The sequence below is a fragment of the Balaenoptera ricei genome, chromosome 3 (genome assembly GCF_028023285.1).
Source record: "Balaenoptera ricei isolate mBalRic1 chromosome 3, mBalRic1.hap2, whole genome shotgun sequence".
NCBI lineage: Eukaryota > Metazoa > Chordata > Mammalia > Artiodactyla > Balaenopteridae > Balaenoptera > Balaenoptera ricei.
In genome coordinates, this window is record NC_082641.1 from 126,485,976 (window position 1) to 126,500,588 (window position 14,613).

General features: G+C 45.8%; 1 protein-coding gene and 1 long non-coding RNA gene across 7 annotated transcripts in view; one reads left to right on the plus strand and one right to left on the minus strand.

Moving 5' to 3' along the window:
* Nucleotides 1-14,613, minus strand: part of LOC132362623 (uncharacterized) — a 128,942-nt gene that overhangs the window by 65,343 nt on the left and 48,986 nt on the right. For all 3 annotated transcript variants that reach the window (XR_009502425.1, XR_009502426.1, XR_009502424.1), the window contains exon 3: nucleotides 6,204-6,341. This is a non-coding gene — a long non-coding RNA (uncharacterized LOC132362623). The remainder of the gene's footprint in view (nucleotides 1-6,203; nucleotides 6,342-14,613) is intronic.
* Nucleotides 1-14,613, plus strand: part of AFAP1L1 (actin filament associated protein 1 like 1) — a 72,090-nt gene that overhangs the window by 10,769 nt on the left and 46,708 nt on the right. The window lies entirely within an intron of this gene.

Genomic DNA, 14,613 nt, shown 5'->3' on the forward strand with positions numbered 1-14,613 from the left:
AAAACCTGTCCACTGGCCTTGGGGGCCTCAGGGCTGCCATTGGTATATGATTGGTCTGCCATGCCCTTGTTGACCCAGCAACCCCCAGGGGTTCAGGGCTGGGACATGGCTGACATCTGCCCATGCTTCACAGTGATTTAGTCAAGGCTTGGAGCCTTCTTTCTGAGACCACCAGAATCAAAAGAAAAAAAATCAAAATTGAATTGGACCATATTTTTTAAAATATTTCATTGATACCAAGACATATTTTCTAAATCAGAACATATCTTAAATTTGATATATTAATCTGTTCATTTTTCTGATTTTTTTTTCCAAAAAGCTATTATTTAGTAGATAAGATATCTTTAAATCAGTGAAATCTTAGAACGGAGAAATTATGATAATTTATACTAAGGCTTTCTTTTGAAGATGGAGTCAGATAGAATAAATATTTATTCTTCCTGCCCATTCTTGTTGAAGGGTTTGCAAAGAGCAGATCCAGCTGATATGAAACCAAGGGGGATTTTATTTTAGCTTTACTTGAACCAAGAAGAAAACTGATCTAGGAGTGTGCTGGGAAGCTGGAGGGACCAATTGCATTTCCTCACCTCCAGCCAGCAATCAGCTGTAGCTCTAAGGAGTAGCAGAGGGGAAGCGTAGGGTCCCTGCACCCCCAAATCTCCTAGTGAGGCAGAGAAACTAAGACTCTGTCACCAATTCCTGTGACATGAGGTCATTTCTGGCCAGTGTCCATCAAAGAGAATAAATAAAGGCCCAGAAGACTCAAGGAACACCTTCTAGCCAGGAACCTCAGAAACACTGGGGGAACAGCATTCCAGGTGGAGAAAATGGCAGAGTAGAAAGAAGAGAGGCACAGAAGCCATGCTTAGGGCACAAAACGGTCAGCATGCTTACAGCCCAGAGAAGCAGGTAGAGGTAAAATGGAGCCTCAAGTAGGGCCTTATCCTCCAGGTCCATAACTGAGAGTGTGATTGGTAACTAATAATAGAGGCAGCATAATGTGGGAGCTGAGCGCACTGGCTGCAGTGTCAGGTTGCCAGGGTTTGAATCCCAGCTCTACTCCTTCCACTTAATCCCTAGTCTCAGTTTCTTCAACTAAAAATGGAGATAACAATCTCCTGTCTACTATGGGGGATAATTGGATTTGTGCAAGAAAAGCACTCAGCATGCAGGAAGCATACAATTAAAAAAAAAAAAGTTAATGCTTAAACTACAGGTCTATAAATGATCGCCTTTCTTAAAAAATCAGAATGGATTCCAAGTTCTCTCTCTGATGCTTTCCCTTTCACTTCTTGCCTGCCCATCCTGGGAAGGGATGGAATTACAGAGGGAATGACGATAAACCACAGGGAGTACAGGCAGCATGTGAAGATCTTTCATCATCTGAGTCACAAAGGAAACTGGTGTCTGGGCCCTGGGGAGCTATTGACAAGGTACAAGCAGGAGGGGGTTATGCTATGTGTTGCCATTTGGAGGCAATTAAAGCTCACATCAGAGTAGAAAGGGAGAGATTGAACAGAGGAGACCAGTTAGGAACTACAGCAAATACTGCAGGTGAGCAGCAAATTGTGTAAGATTAACTCACCTTCATGTTTAAGAACAGGGAAACATAGAACTTCACACTCTGTCCATTTTCAAATAGAGTTAAGTGTATAGGATTGTTGATCTAATGGGAGAGCAGAGGAGACATCTGTCTGGGGTTCTTTAAGACTCAAGACATTCTTTCCCAGGACCTTCAACCATCATTTTCTTGATCCCACCCCCAGCCCTGGAGGCAGGAATCACCCTAGGCATCTCCCAAAGCCTGCCCGGGGTGGCTGGGCTCTCTGTGGGCTGCATTCACAGGGGCCTGGACCAGAACATAATCCAAGGTTACCACTGGAAGGCTTTTGCAGGCAAGGCGAAGGAAGGAAGAGAGGGAAGAGGGTGGACCTTCCACCTGGGCAGCAGTCAGGGTGGCCATTCTGAGCCTAACATTTAGCCTCCCATCTAGAATGTCTAGACTAACCTCTGGGTAATGCTTGAATTCCCTGTGATTACTAGCAACAGCAACAACATTAACAGTAATAACCAACCTTTGCAGAAAGTTTCATATGTGCTTGGCACAGAACTTAACACTTGTCATACATTATCTCCCTTTCTGCTCACCACAACCTTCTGACATGAGTGCTCTCCTTACCTCTGCTTCACACATGAGAAAACTGACGTCACCTGCCTGGGGTCTCTGGGCTAGGGAGGACAAATCCCAGGTGTGATTCTGCATGTTTCCCACCCCAGTCACCCAGTGTCACAGTTACCCACCGACTAACACACCCCCACATTCCTGCCAAGGCGCTGTCCACCTGGGCTCAGCCCACCTGGCTCTCTTCTTAGTTCAGACTTCTGGAGAGTTCCTATATACAGTGAACCTAATAATGTGGTCTTAAGTGGCCACCACTGTTCCAGGACTGCCCTCCAGAGCCCCAGAGAACAAGTCTGCCCCACCTTCCCTTTTCCCCCATCCCCATGAGCCCTTCTGCTCTTGGAGATGGTTGTCATAGACAGGATTAATAGCCCCCTCCTTCGTCTGTGGTTGTTCCTCTGAATTCGGGCTGTTAGTTAATCCCTCTGCAGTGTACCTGCTATGTGCCCATTACGGTACTGGGCACTGGGCAGCAGTGGCAGATATTAAATCAGGCATCATCTCTACTCTCACTGTTCACACTTTAATGGAGGACGCTGAACAAATTGTCTGCTCTGGAGGCTATAACAGGGTGACCTTACCTGTGCAGGAAGGCAGGATGGGCCTCCTGGAGGAAGTGGCCTCTAAACCAATTGTCAAAAAATAAGTGGGCACTCTCGGGGGAGTAGGGGAGATTTTAAATAATAATAATAGTCAATTCTGTATGTGTCAGGAACTGTTCTAAACAGTCCATATAACACCTCACTGGACCCTCATGGCAGCCCTGTAAGGTGTAGGTATTGTTATTATCCCCATTATTCAGATGAGGTGACACAGAGAAGTGAAGTAACTTGCCCAGGGTCACACAGCTAATAGGGGATAGTGGTTGGAGAACAAGCCATGCAGAGGAAACACCACAAGCAAAGAGTAATGGGGTAGGGCCTCATATATTGAAAATAGGTAAGAAATAGTAAAAAAAAAACAAAAAAAAAGAAAGATAATATTTTTTAAACTCCACTAAACAGAACAAAGATAAATACATACTCTGTTCCCATTAGTGCAGCCTGAGGCCTCTACTGACGATTTTCTGATTCTTTAATCACACTAAGATTTCTGTGGGCTGATTGTCAACCTAATCCTTGCCTTTCTGAATAGATGCTATTCAGTCTCATCTCTTGAATCCTACACAGGTTATTTTTGTTTGACTGGTGGGGAGGGGAGCAGATGGCACATAGATCATTAATCACAATGTACCGATTTACAAAACTTCAGTTTACAGAGTGCTGTCACTTTTCACAGACATTGTAAGATTTGAGTCTCACAACAGGCCTGAGAGGTAGATAGGGCAGTTACCATCACCCCACTTTAATGCTGAGGAAATTGAGGCTCAGAGGCATGAGGCAACTTGCCCAAGGCCACACAGCCAGTAAGTGTGGAGTTGGACCTTGAGCCCGGGGCTTTTGGCTCTAGTTCCTGTGTTTTCTCCTCTACACCAAAACACAACATACAGTGGGGGCCAGAAAGATGCAAACCTGGCACCTATGACCTACAGCAAGTTCTTTAGCCTCTCTAGGGCTCAGTTTCTTGTCAGTAAAACTGTGATAAGAAGAGCTCCTACCACATGGGGTTGTTACAAAGATTAAATAATGTAATAGGCACAGAGTGTTAGGCATGGAGAATCTTCCCACAGTGGAGTATCATACAGCACAGTGAATGAACACAATGACGGGCAATGATATGGAGAAACCTTAGCAGTATCATGGTAAAGAAAAAAGTCACAAAAGATTACCTATATATAGCATTATGCCCTTTTAATAAAGTTTAAAACAACTAAAATTTTGTATGGGTATATCTAGTTGTAATCTACAAGGGAAAGCAAGGATGTGTTGAATACAGCATTCAGGATGGCAGTTAGGTTGGAGGGGGAAGCAGAAGCATGGGATCATAGTTAGATGTATGATATCATCTGGATTCAGGCTTTTGCTTTGAATGGTAGATTTGTGGGTACTTACTACATTAGCAAAAATAACTGATTACATAAATAAATAACTAAATAAAAGTGGAGCATGCATGGACCAATGATGAGTGTCTCATGAAGCAAGGATCAGGATTAACCCAAGTTTTGTCCACATGAAGTCCTAATTTATAAAAAGAAATAAAAGTGATAGGCCCAGAGCCCAGACTGTAAGAAGTGTTCAATAAATGTTCACTGCCATCCTTGGATATCTTTATTATTATGTGCATTATTCACAAACCCCTAGCCAAACATCTTCAATGTCTGTCCCAGGCTATTGGTGAGATGGGTCCTCAAACTCAAACTTCTCAGAAGCAGAAAGCCCAGCCCCATTTAGGCCTCAGACCAGGCACCCATCCTATGAATGGACACCAGTGGGGAATGGTTGTGAGGGACTCACTGCTGGTTCCATCAAGCTTTGGAGGTAGGGAACCTTTGTTAGAAGAAGGCGGCAAGAAGGAATTATGATGCAGAAACTGGAAGTTTAGGCCTTAGACTTAGGTCTAGGTTTGCATCTTGGTTCTGCTTGCCATGTGCCTTTAGACAAACAACTGTGCCTCTCTGAGCCTCATTTGGTTCATGTGTAAAACAGAGGGTGAAGAACAGCAACTACCTCACAGGGCCATTATGAGAATTAAATGAGGTAGTCCATGCAAAACGCTTAGCATAACATCTGGAACATCACTTCAGAGCTCAAAAATACTACCTGCCTTTATCGTTGGGTATCCCAGGCCACTCCTTTTAGTGAAGGAGATGATAGGGACTGCCGCAAATGGAAACAGCTGCCATCTTGTGTGTGAGGCGTGAGCATGTGTGTGTCACAGTTTTCCACTTCCTCCTGGAACCATTTCCTTTGTGAGCTAAACAGGGAGGAATCTGCACACAAAGGAACAATTCTGGGAGAGCCCAGTCCCACAGCCAAAAGTTATTTCCTCGGAAGTCGGTGGCTTGCCCCACCCCCTCCTGTCTGGAAATGTCCTGATGAGAGGGAGCTACCGCTTCCCTGGCCGCCCAGGGCTGAGAAACAAGGTGTCCAGAACGAGAGCTGTCCTGGTGGATGAGAAGACCTGGGCAGAGCTGCTGCTCAAAAGGCCATTAAGATGCAGGGTGTTTCCCTGAGCCTGTCACCCTGGCCTGACTCCCAGGAAGTGAGTCACCCCAAAACATCCCCACAACCTGCTTCCCCACTGACCTGCAACCTCCCTGACCTCTTGCCTCCCTGTTTTCCTGAAACGAGTACATTAGAGAATTGTGCTACAGAGGAACGTGTCCATCCCCAGTAAAAATCCCTACGGTTTTACAAACTCTTACCCCACCATTCCCCGCTTCCCCTCCCACAAACCTGCACATGGGGATTCTAAATCCCTTCTTAACAGAAGAGGAGAATGATGCTCAGAGGGGCTGACTGACTTACCCCAGATTCCACACTAGCAAGTAGGAGGAGTCAGAACCCAAACCAGATACTCTCCTACCAAATCCCAAATCTTCCACTCTTCTTTACCACTTCCCTCAGGATTTTGGGTTTCTCTCCCAGGGAGTCAAACCGTACTATTTTCTTCAGCATGAAGGATATTCAGTTTCCTGCATAAGCTGTAATTAACACACACAAAAGCCTTTCAAGGTGACCTCGCCACCCCCTCTGCCTCCCTCACACTGGAGCTATATTTAACTCCTGGAAAGCAGTCAGCACAAGGCAGTGGCTTTGCAGCTGGGTTTCTTTGCTGCTCCTTTTTCATTCTTTTCCAGCGCACATGAACCATGGTCTTCCCTGTATGCTCTGGGACAACAGGAAGTGTCTGTTTTAGTGATCAACAATGCTAGTCCAACCAGTGAGGTCCCCTCCAACGTCCTGCCCACTGTTTGGCCTTCATTTGGACTCAGAGAAGTGCTTGTAAATTCAGAGGAAGGAAGTGAGACATCTCCATGGCCCCAGATGGGTAGATCCGCAGTAACTTGGAAGAGACTGTGGGCAGGGGAAGGAGAGATTTCTGTACCCACAAAGTGAAGGGGCAATCCCACCAGCCTCACCTGTGTGACTGGGGGCCTCTCTGCAGAGTTAACCCAGGGCTTAACATAGATGGAAGCAGCATCCTGAAGGAGCACTGGGAGAGGCATCCCCAAGTAGCCTCAGTATTCTTCCCATTCTGCATTCCTCAGTTCCCACACCTGTGAGAATTAAATTATGGATTTCATTAATAATTAAATTATGTAAATAACACATGTAAATCTCTTAAAGCAAGGTATGACATATAATAGTAAAGGAAGAGTAATGTAAATAGCTAATATTTATTGAGTACTTACTATGTGCCAGACACTGTTTAAGGCACATTCTCATGTACTAGGACCCATTCCCACTGCTGAGGTAGAATGCTCATAGGTCACCAATGATGTGCACCAGGCAGTTATATAAGTGTCCCAAAGGTGCACAGCTAGAAAATGGGGAACAAGACTTGAACTCAAGTAGTTCATATATTGTTAATTATTATTATTTATTTGTTAGGGTTAAAATCCACCAATTACAAAATACCCATCAGTAAACCAACTGGCAGCCATATTCACACAAGGGATACAAGTTCAACCAAATAGGGTTTGAGGAGCTTAGCCACGTGAGAAATTGGGCTTCTGCTCCCTTTTGTGCCCTGGGGCTTTTTGTTACCTGTGTTTTTTTTTTTTTTTTTGAGCATCTTCTTACTATCCTGAGTCACCATGAGGACAGACATGGTTTTAAAATCACATTAACTAGCTGTTAGACTTTATCAAGTCTTAGGAAAACTTTGCTTCAAGAATTAACTCATTCCACAAATACGTAAGCACTTATTCTGTGTCAGGCACCAGAAAACGCTGGCACTATTCCTACCCTCAAGGAGTTAAGGCTCAAGTGGGGGAAACTGACGTTAATCAGAGAAATACATATTTAAATACAGCCATCCTTTGGTATCTGCAGGGAACTGGTTCCAGGACCCTCGCAGCTACCAAAATCCTTGGATGCTCAAGTCCCTCACAGTCAGTCCCATGGGTCCTGCATCCATGGGTTTTGCATCCAGGGATCCGGAGGACCAGTGAAAAGTATAACATTTCACCATGATAAGTACCACAGGGAGAGTGATGCTATGTCAGCATAAAATAGAGGGAATGTATGTGGTCAAGAAGACAGGGAAGGTTTCCGTGAGGAAGTCGTGAGTGAGTAGAGGACTGAAGGGGGCCATTACTGGTTAGCAGGAGAAGGGAATTCTGACAGGAAGAGGGAACAGCATATGCAAAGACCTGGGGTTAAGAGGCTGAGGAACATAGCATAAAGCAGCCTGGAGGGAGGTCTGTCTGGAAGGGCCTGCAGGGTTGGAAGCCACAGAAAAGGCTCCTCTTTCCTTCCTTCCTCCTACCCAACTATTGAGACCACACCTACTAAGTATACTGCTTTCCTTTCCAAGGTGAGTTACCGCCCCAGTGCTATAACAGGTCATACCTCATTAATGTGCTAGCTTGTTTAAACAGTATACTAAAAGTCATCTCTAAAATCATGATCAAAAAAATTTAAAGTAATGCACTGGTTCTTTCTCCAAGTAAGGAGCCCTTATGAGATGGAAACTGGGTTATTTTGCGGTTGGGAAATGAGAAAGGAAATCTGAGTGAACCAAAAGAAAAATTGCATATCCTTCATAAAACCACATTCTGACAACTCTTCCTATTTCCATTTTTAAATCATGCTGGTTGCATTTTCTCTGACTTTGATAACAAAGAAGGATGAGTTATCTTTGTCCTAAAGAGGCTTGTCAAGTAGTGAAATGGGGAAAAGAGAAATTGGTTTCCTCCTACTGCTTTGCATTTAATGAAATTGTAACTTGCAAGCTGTTTCCAAAAATTTTTGTGAACTCCAGAGACTAAAAGGTGCCCAGGAATGAGATCACAAGTCAAAGTGCCCACCGGCTAGCTTGGTAGGAGCCCAAACAGGGTTTATTATTCCTGTGGTTTGCTGAAGATGAATTATTCACTTGACTTTTGTCATGGAAATTAGACTTATTACCTTTGAGATCTCTAAATAAATCTGACCTTCCTTGCACTAGAACCCATACTGGCTGTGATGAAGGCCTTTTGATTAAAGGTTTCACTTAGGCTGCACCAGGGATGCGATCCTGAGAACAAGTGGCAGTGCTTTTTGTCTATGGCTTAAATTTCTGCTCTCTACCACCTCATGTTGATTTCACTTAGGTGGGGAGGGTGGAGGAGCAGAGAGAAAACTGATCTTAGTCTTAGCTGGGTATTCACCAGGAACAATATGCACAGAGTGGTCTAATCTTAGATATATTTTTAAGTAGGTTTCTAATTTTATTTGGCAAACTTTTTTGCATCCCAGAGAACAACTATCACCCCTCTTAGGTTTCTGTGCCTGTCTATCCCACTTGGTAAAAGAGTGAAGACTTATAAACAATGATTAGACCATTTCTTCCTGGTTTTTCCTCACTGGAATTCACTGTACCTCCCTAAGGCTCAACTAAACCAAACAAGATCCGTGAAATGTATTCATGGTTCTAAATAAAATCTAGTCATAACAGGCAGCCCTGTCCTGATGCCCTTATCTGCCCGCAGAGAGCAGAGATGACCTGGACCAGGAGCAAAGGTGGGAGGGGGGTGGGGTAGGAATTGGTGAAGGAGATTTCTCCTGACTGGGGACGGCAGGGACAGGATTCTGGGTTGCATTATTGCCCCTCCAACTGAAAGATGCTGTCCCTCCACGTGGCATGGAGGGGGCCCCAGGGATGGGAGCACTCTGAGGAAGAGGGCCCTACCACCGCTGACCGCCATAACCACCTGCGCTCAGTGTCAGGCCCAGGGCTGTGAACAGTCCACGTGGTGGGGCTTACAGAGTCCCACAATGTCCTCTTGCCCCAGGAACCCCCCTCCCTTGTGCCTAGCACCGCACCTGAATCTGCTGGGGGATTACATACAAATGAAGGGAACACTGTTGAGTGCACTGAGCACCATATGTATCTTTTTACTTCATCTCTCCAGTGACCATGTGCAGCAGCTACTGTTTTACCCCCACTGTTTACAGATGAAGAACTGGACGCTAAGGAAAGTTAAGATATCTCCCCACAGCGGAAAATGGTAGAGCTGGGAGGGGGACCCAGATTGTGCACAGCCTGTGCTCTCAGCCACTCTTCTGTGACTTATCTAAGCATCAAGCCTAGGGTAAATTTAACACTAGATACTCATTTTCAATTAGTTGTGTGACCGTCGCTAAGTCAAATAACCTCTTGAACCCTCACTTTCCACATCTTTAAAATTAGAGGGTTGGACTAGGTCATCAAAATATTGTGTTCAACAAATAGATGCTTGTTGGGCATCTACTATGATTGAAACACAGATTAAGACATGCCCTCGTAAAGCCTGTTACAACAATTATAGCAGATCTGTCGCTAAATACTATCTGGTCAATACTGCGGAGTTTGCATAGTTCTGGGGAATATTAGGAAGCAGCAACAACAACAATAATACGGCCTCGTTGATGAGTGCTGGCTCCAGGCACAGCACCAAACAAAGTGCTTTGCAAGCATGACCTAACCTAGTTCTCCCAGCCTAGGAGACTGGGATCCTATTCTCACTTTACAGATGAGAAAACCACAGCTCAGAGTTCTCTAAGGTGCCCATCTTTGTATAACTCGGAAGTGGCAGCACAAGAATTCCAGTTCACAGAGGTCTCACCCCAAAGCCCTAATCACTGTGCTCTTCTAAGCAAGACTCCACATTCCAGCTAGTTGCAATCTTCTGTAGGGGCTCTTATTCCCACCTTGACTCTCAGTTATTTCAGAAGGGGATAGCTAATGATAATTTTTTAAGGAATGAGGGAGGTCTTCCCACATTCTTTATGTTCACAGACATGCCCTCTAGTTTGTTTTCTGGTGGAGTATTTTTCAGAGGTTGAACCTTGGAATCACCTGGAGGACTCATTAAAATGCAGATTCCTGGGTCCCAGTACAGGGCCTACTGAATCAGACTCTCAGATAGGAGGTCCAGGAATCTGCACTTCTAGCAAACCCCCTGGGAGAGGGTATGACCATTTGTCATAAGCATTATATCATTATATGCATATGATTTCTCTCCAAATTAAATTCTGTGATGGTTTAAATCCCTGTGGTTTGAATTCTCTGGTGTTAAAGACGAAGGTGCCATCAAAGGCACATCTGTATTCACCACATCTGAAAGCTAGCTGGAGAGTTCTGTATTGTCTTTATAAAGAGTGGAGCGCTGGCTGGAAGCTTTCTTGTAACCATGATGTATAAGTTTGTCCCTGGGATGACATTCCGCTGGTAAGTCAGGTATAAGCTTTGAGTCACTTGTTTTTTTTCTCTGAGATCTACACAGTTAGGGCTCTAAAGTTCAATGGGCCCAGTGGAGCAAGGCCCACTGAGCAGGATTTCAGCCCCACAATAAGGGTCTCTAATCCATCCAGTGAGAGGACCTCCAGGTCAGGAGCCCCAGTGAAGTCATGACCCAGCTCAGCAGGCAGGCTTTGAGGGACCGCCCGCCTCCTCCCTGCCCCACCTGGCCTCCCCTTCTCTGAGCCCAAGTCCTCTGGTGGAGGATTCAGGCACGGGGGTGCAAGCTTTGAAGTCAGAGAGCCTGGCCTTACAGCGTACTGGCTGGGTGACCTCACTTCTCTAAGCCTCCGTTTCCTCCCACTTAGAACATAGAGAGACTTATGTGGTTTGTGAGAATTAAATGAGATAATGTGCATTAACTGCCCAGCACAATGGTAACTGCTCAGCTCAAGGAAGGATTCTTGCCCATTAATGCTACAAGCTGCGCTTTCTCCCAGGGCTCACACTCCCTCTGCCAACTGTACTTTAGAATCAATATGTAACTCTCCTGCCGCCACCTGCTGCCTCCCAGTTCCCAGGCTGCAGAAACCAGTGCCACTAGGACCAGGCAGCTCCTCACTCCCCATGTGCTTCTCCCAGATTACTCAGCTCCCTCCTTTGCTCTGTTTGGACTTTTGTGATCGCAACTCGGTTAAATGAAAAACACTTAGAAGTCAAGGGCCCATGTTAGGAATCCCACCAAGGACCAGGAAAAACAAACAAAAAAAAGGTGTTACAAAGCTTGGGTACTAAGACTCATGTTTTTAAATGCAGAGAACTCACTCAGAAACTAATTATTCTTACTTTAGAAGCAGGAGAGCTTTTAGAAGCCAGAGTGTTGCCCACAAGGCACTTGCTGATAGCAGCAAGAAGAAATCCTTGGAACCTCACAGCCAAAAAAAAGAAAGAAAGGAAGGGAAGCAGGTAGGGAGGGAGGGAGGGAAAGACAGACAGACAGACAGACTGACTGACTTAAGGAATACAAAAAGCTTAGCAATCTGAGGTCATTTATTGAAGGATAGCAATTCTCAGAAAGGTATGGCTGGGGATAGGGATGCCTGGGGGGGTCCCCAAGATGTTTTCAAGTGGTCCCCAAGGTCAAACCTACTTTTATATGGTACTAAGACCTTATATGCCCTCTTCACTCTCATTGTCTTACGGGTACACAGTAGAGTTTTCCAAAGGTTATATGATGTGTGATGATGTGGTAGCTCTGAAGGTTAATGGGATGTGTGACTATATACATTTGTGTTTTAAGTTTTTCTCAGTTTTAAGTGTTAATAAACTCAATACTGATAGATATAACCCACACAAAACAAAAGCTCTTTGGGGGTCTTCAATAATTGTTAAAAGTATAAAGGAATCCTGAGGCCAGAAAGTTTCAGAACCACTGGTTAGAGAGATAAACGGCCACTGCATCCTATAGCCTTGACACTCCTAAATGATAGCAGGGCAGTGTCGTGGATTCTCAAACATGAACCATGGCTGCAGGCCACAAGAAAGCTCCCATGGTTACCCTCTGGTGCCTTCCTTAATAGCATTTTCCACAGCCTCCCTGGTGAGTAATTACGAGAGAGAGAGAGAGAGAGAGAGAGAGAGAGAGGATGCCACTGGAACAATATCTTACTCATTTTCTAATTCCCCCAAGTGGCCAGACGGGCACATAATTAGAGTAAATCAGGACATATTTTGGAATACAGTTAACTAACTTTTGGTGTGTCTGTTGGTGCCAGAGAGGTTTGTGTTTCCATTTGAAAAGATTTCCTACAAAACAGATAAAACTTGGCTAAAATGATTTTAAATAACTTCCTACTTCAAAGAGAGAGCTCCGTCCCTCCAGAACCCTCGCCCAGTGGCACTGCAGGGGCTCCGGCCCTGGAGGGAGCAGGGCCTCGAGGCCCCTCACGTGGGCTCTGGAGTGAGGCCTGGAGGTGTACAACACAGCAGCTCCAGGAATCATGCAAACTTGGGATCAGCCTGGCTCCTCCTCTTTCAAGCTGTGCAACTGTCCCACGGCTTCCCTCAGCCTCAAAGTCATCTCCTAGAAAACAGGTGTCCCAGTAGGGCCTACTCACAGGCGTGTTGGGGGGATGAGATGAAACATGGTGTGGAAAGCCCCTACCTCAGGGCCCAGAGGTAGAGAGAGCCCACGAGGTGGTAGCTGTCAGTATCAGCCTTGAGCTCATTTCCAACAAATTTGAGGTGATGTTGGAATGGCACAGAGAGATTACGACATCACATTTTTCCAACAAGCGCCACTCTCTGTACATAAAATTTCTATTTTTTAAAAAAGTCCTAGTGTGGTCATCTCTCCATTCCCTCTCTCATCGAACATACACAGAGCACCCACTCTGAGCAGGCCCCATACTAGACGCTAAGAAAGCTGAGATTCATAGTACCGTTCACACTTGCCAGAGCCTCACGGCCTCTCCCTCTTCCTGAGGGAGACAGATATTCACATCTCACAGCACAGATCAGCATGGCAGATACTATAATGACAGTAATCATAGCTGACTTGCGGTGAGATTTACTATGTTCGGGGCAAGGCAGTTTCCACACATGGCAATATTAATCCTCACAGCAACACTATGAGGCGGTGCTGTTATTTCACCCCCTTACAGAGCGGGAAACTGAGTCATAGGTTAAGTAACTTGCCAAAGGTCCACAGCTGATGAATAATGGAGCCTGAACGTGAACCCAGGAAATCTGGCTCCAGGACTGATTCTCTTACGCACCATGTTACAGCCCCTCTTACACATCCAGACCTGTAGCTGCAAGTCAGAGTCTCACCATTTCCTCAGGAGGGCCCTGGTGGGGAGAAGCACATGGAGCTGGGAGTCAACAGACTGGGGCTTAAATCTTGGCTCTTCCGCTTGTCTGTGTAACTTCAAGCAAGTTACTTATCTTCTCTGAACCTCAGTTTCTTCACCTAAAAAATGGGCGTGATCATCGGACCAATCTCAAAACTTGGTAGGATCCTATAAAACACTGCAAAGCGATCTAGTGCCATGGTTTAAAGTATAGAGTGAGGGAACCAGATTCAGTTGAAGCTCTGCTGGCTGTGTGGCGCTGGAGAAGTTGTTTAACCTCTCTGAGCCGTAGCTGTGTCCTCCATATAATGGAGATAATAAAATGTACGCTATGAGGTTTAAATATAGACAATAAGTATGAAAGGACTTAGCACAGCTCGCAATACTTATTCAACACACGTCAGCTCATATTATTAGGCACAAGTGATTGGCAAGTTGCAAAGGAGGACAATACTACTACTGTAAAGAAGTTGGTCTTCAGCTCTAAGGCAAAGCAAGTCCCAAGATACTGCTTTGGGACAGGGAGACATTGATGACATCATGGTCTCGGCATGCTCCAGTCTTTTTAAAGGACTCTGTGCTCTAGGATTTTGCAGCTCCGTGTGGTCTCAGACCAGCATCATCAGTTTTAGCTGGGAGCTTGTCAGCAATGCAGAATCTCAGGCTCCATACCAGACCTCCTGAGTCAGAATCTGCATTTTGACAAGATCCCCCGCTAATTCCTATATACACTTAAGTTTGAGAAACACTGGCGTAGCGTGGAAAAAAGAAGAGCAACAAGAGTTTTTGGCCAGGGGTGGGAAGGGTTAATGTTTAGTTTGGCTCCTGTCAAGCCACCGGAAACAGAAGGTTCCAGAGATTGAAGGGTATGGACTGATGGGACAGGAAGGCTTCCTTCCTGCCTTGTGTCCTGGACAGCCAGGGCTCCTGCCTGGGACCTGCACTGACCCTCGAGCTGCAGTGAGGAAGGACCCCTAGGCCTGCAAAGCAGAGGGCAGGCTGGGACAAAGAGAGGGCTAAGTGCCTCTGCTCAGGCTACCTGGGAGGTTCAGTCCTCAGGCCAAGCCCAGATGAGGTCTGAGGCAGTGGGGAGGCCGGAAAAACGTCACAGTTAACTGAGCAGAGCTCTCCCCAGGGAGGCTGGTGGCCAGCACTGGGACAGCTGTGTGAGGGCCTCCGAGGTCTCCCTGTTGCCCTGGGCCCCGTCCTCTGGCCCCTGCTTCCCTGGGTCCTGGAGGGTGGGGGCGGGCCCAGATCCTGGACATAGAGCCA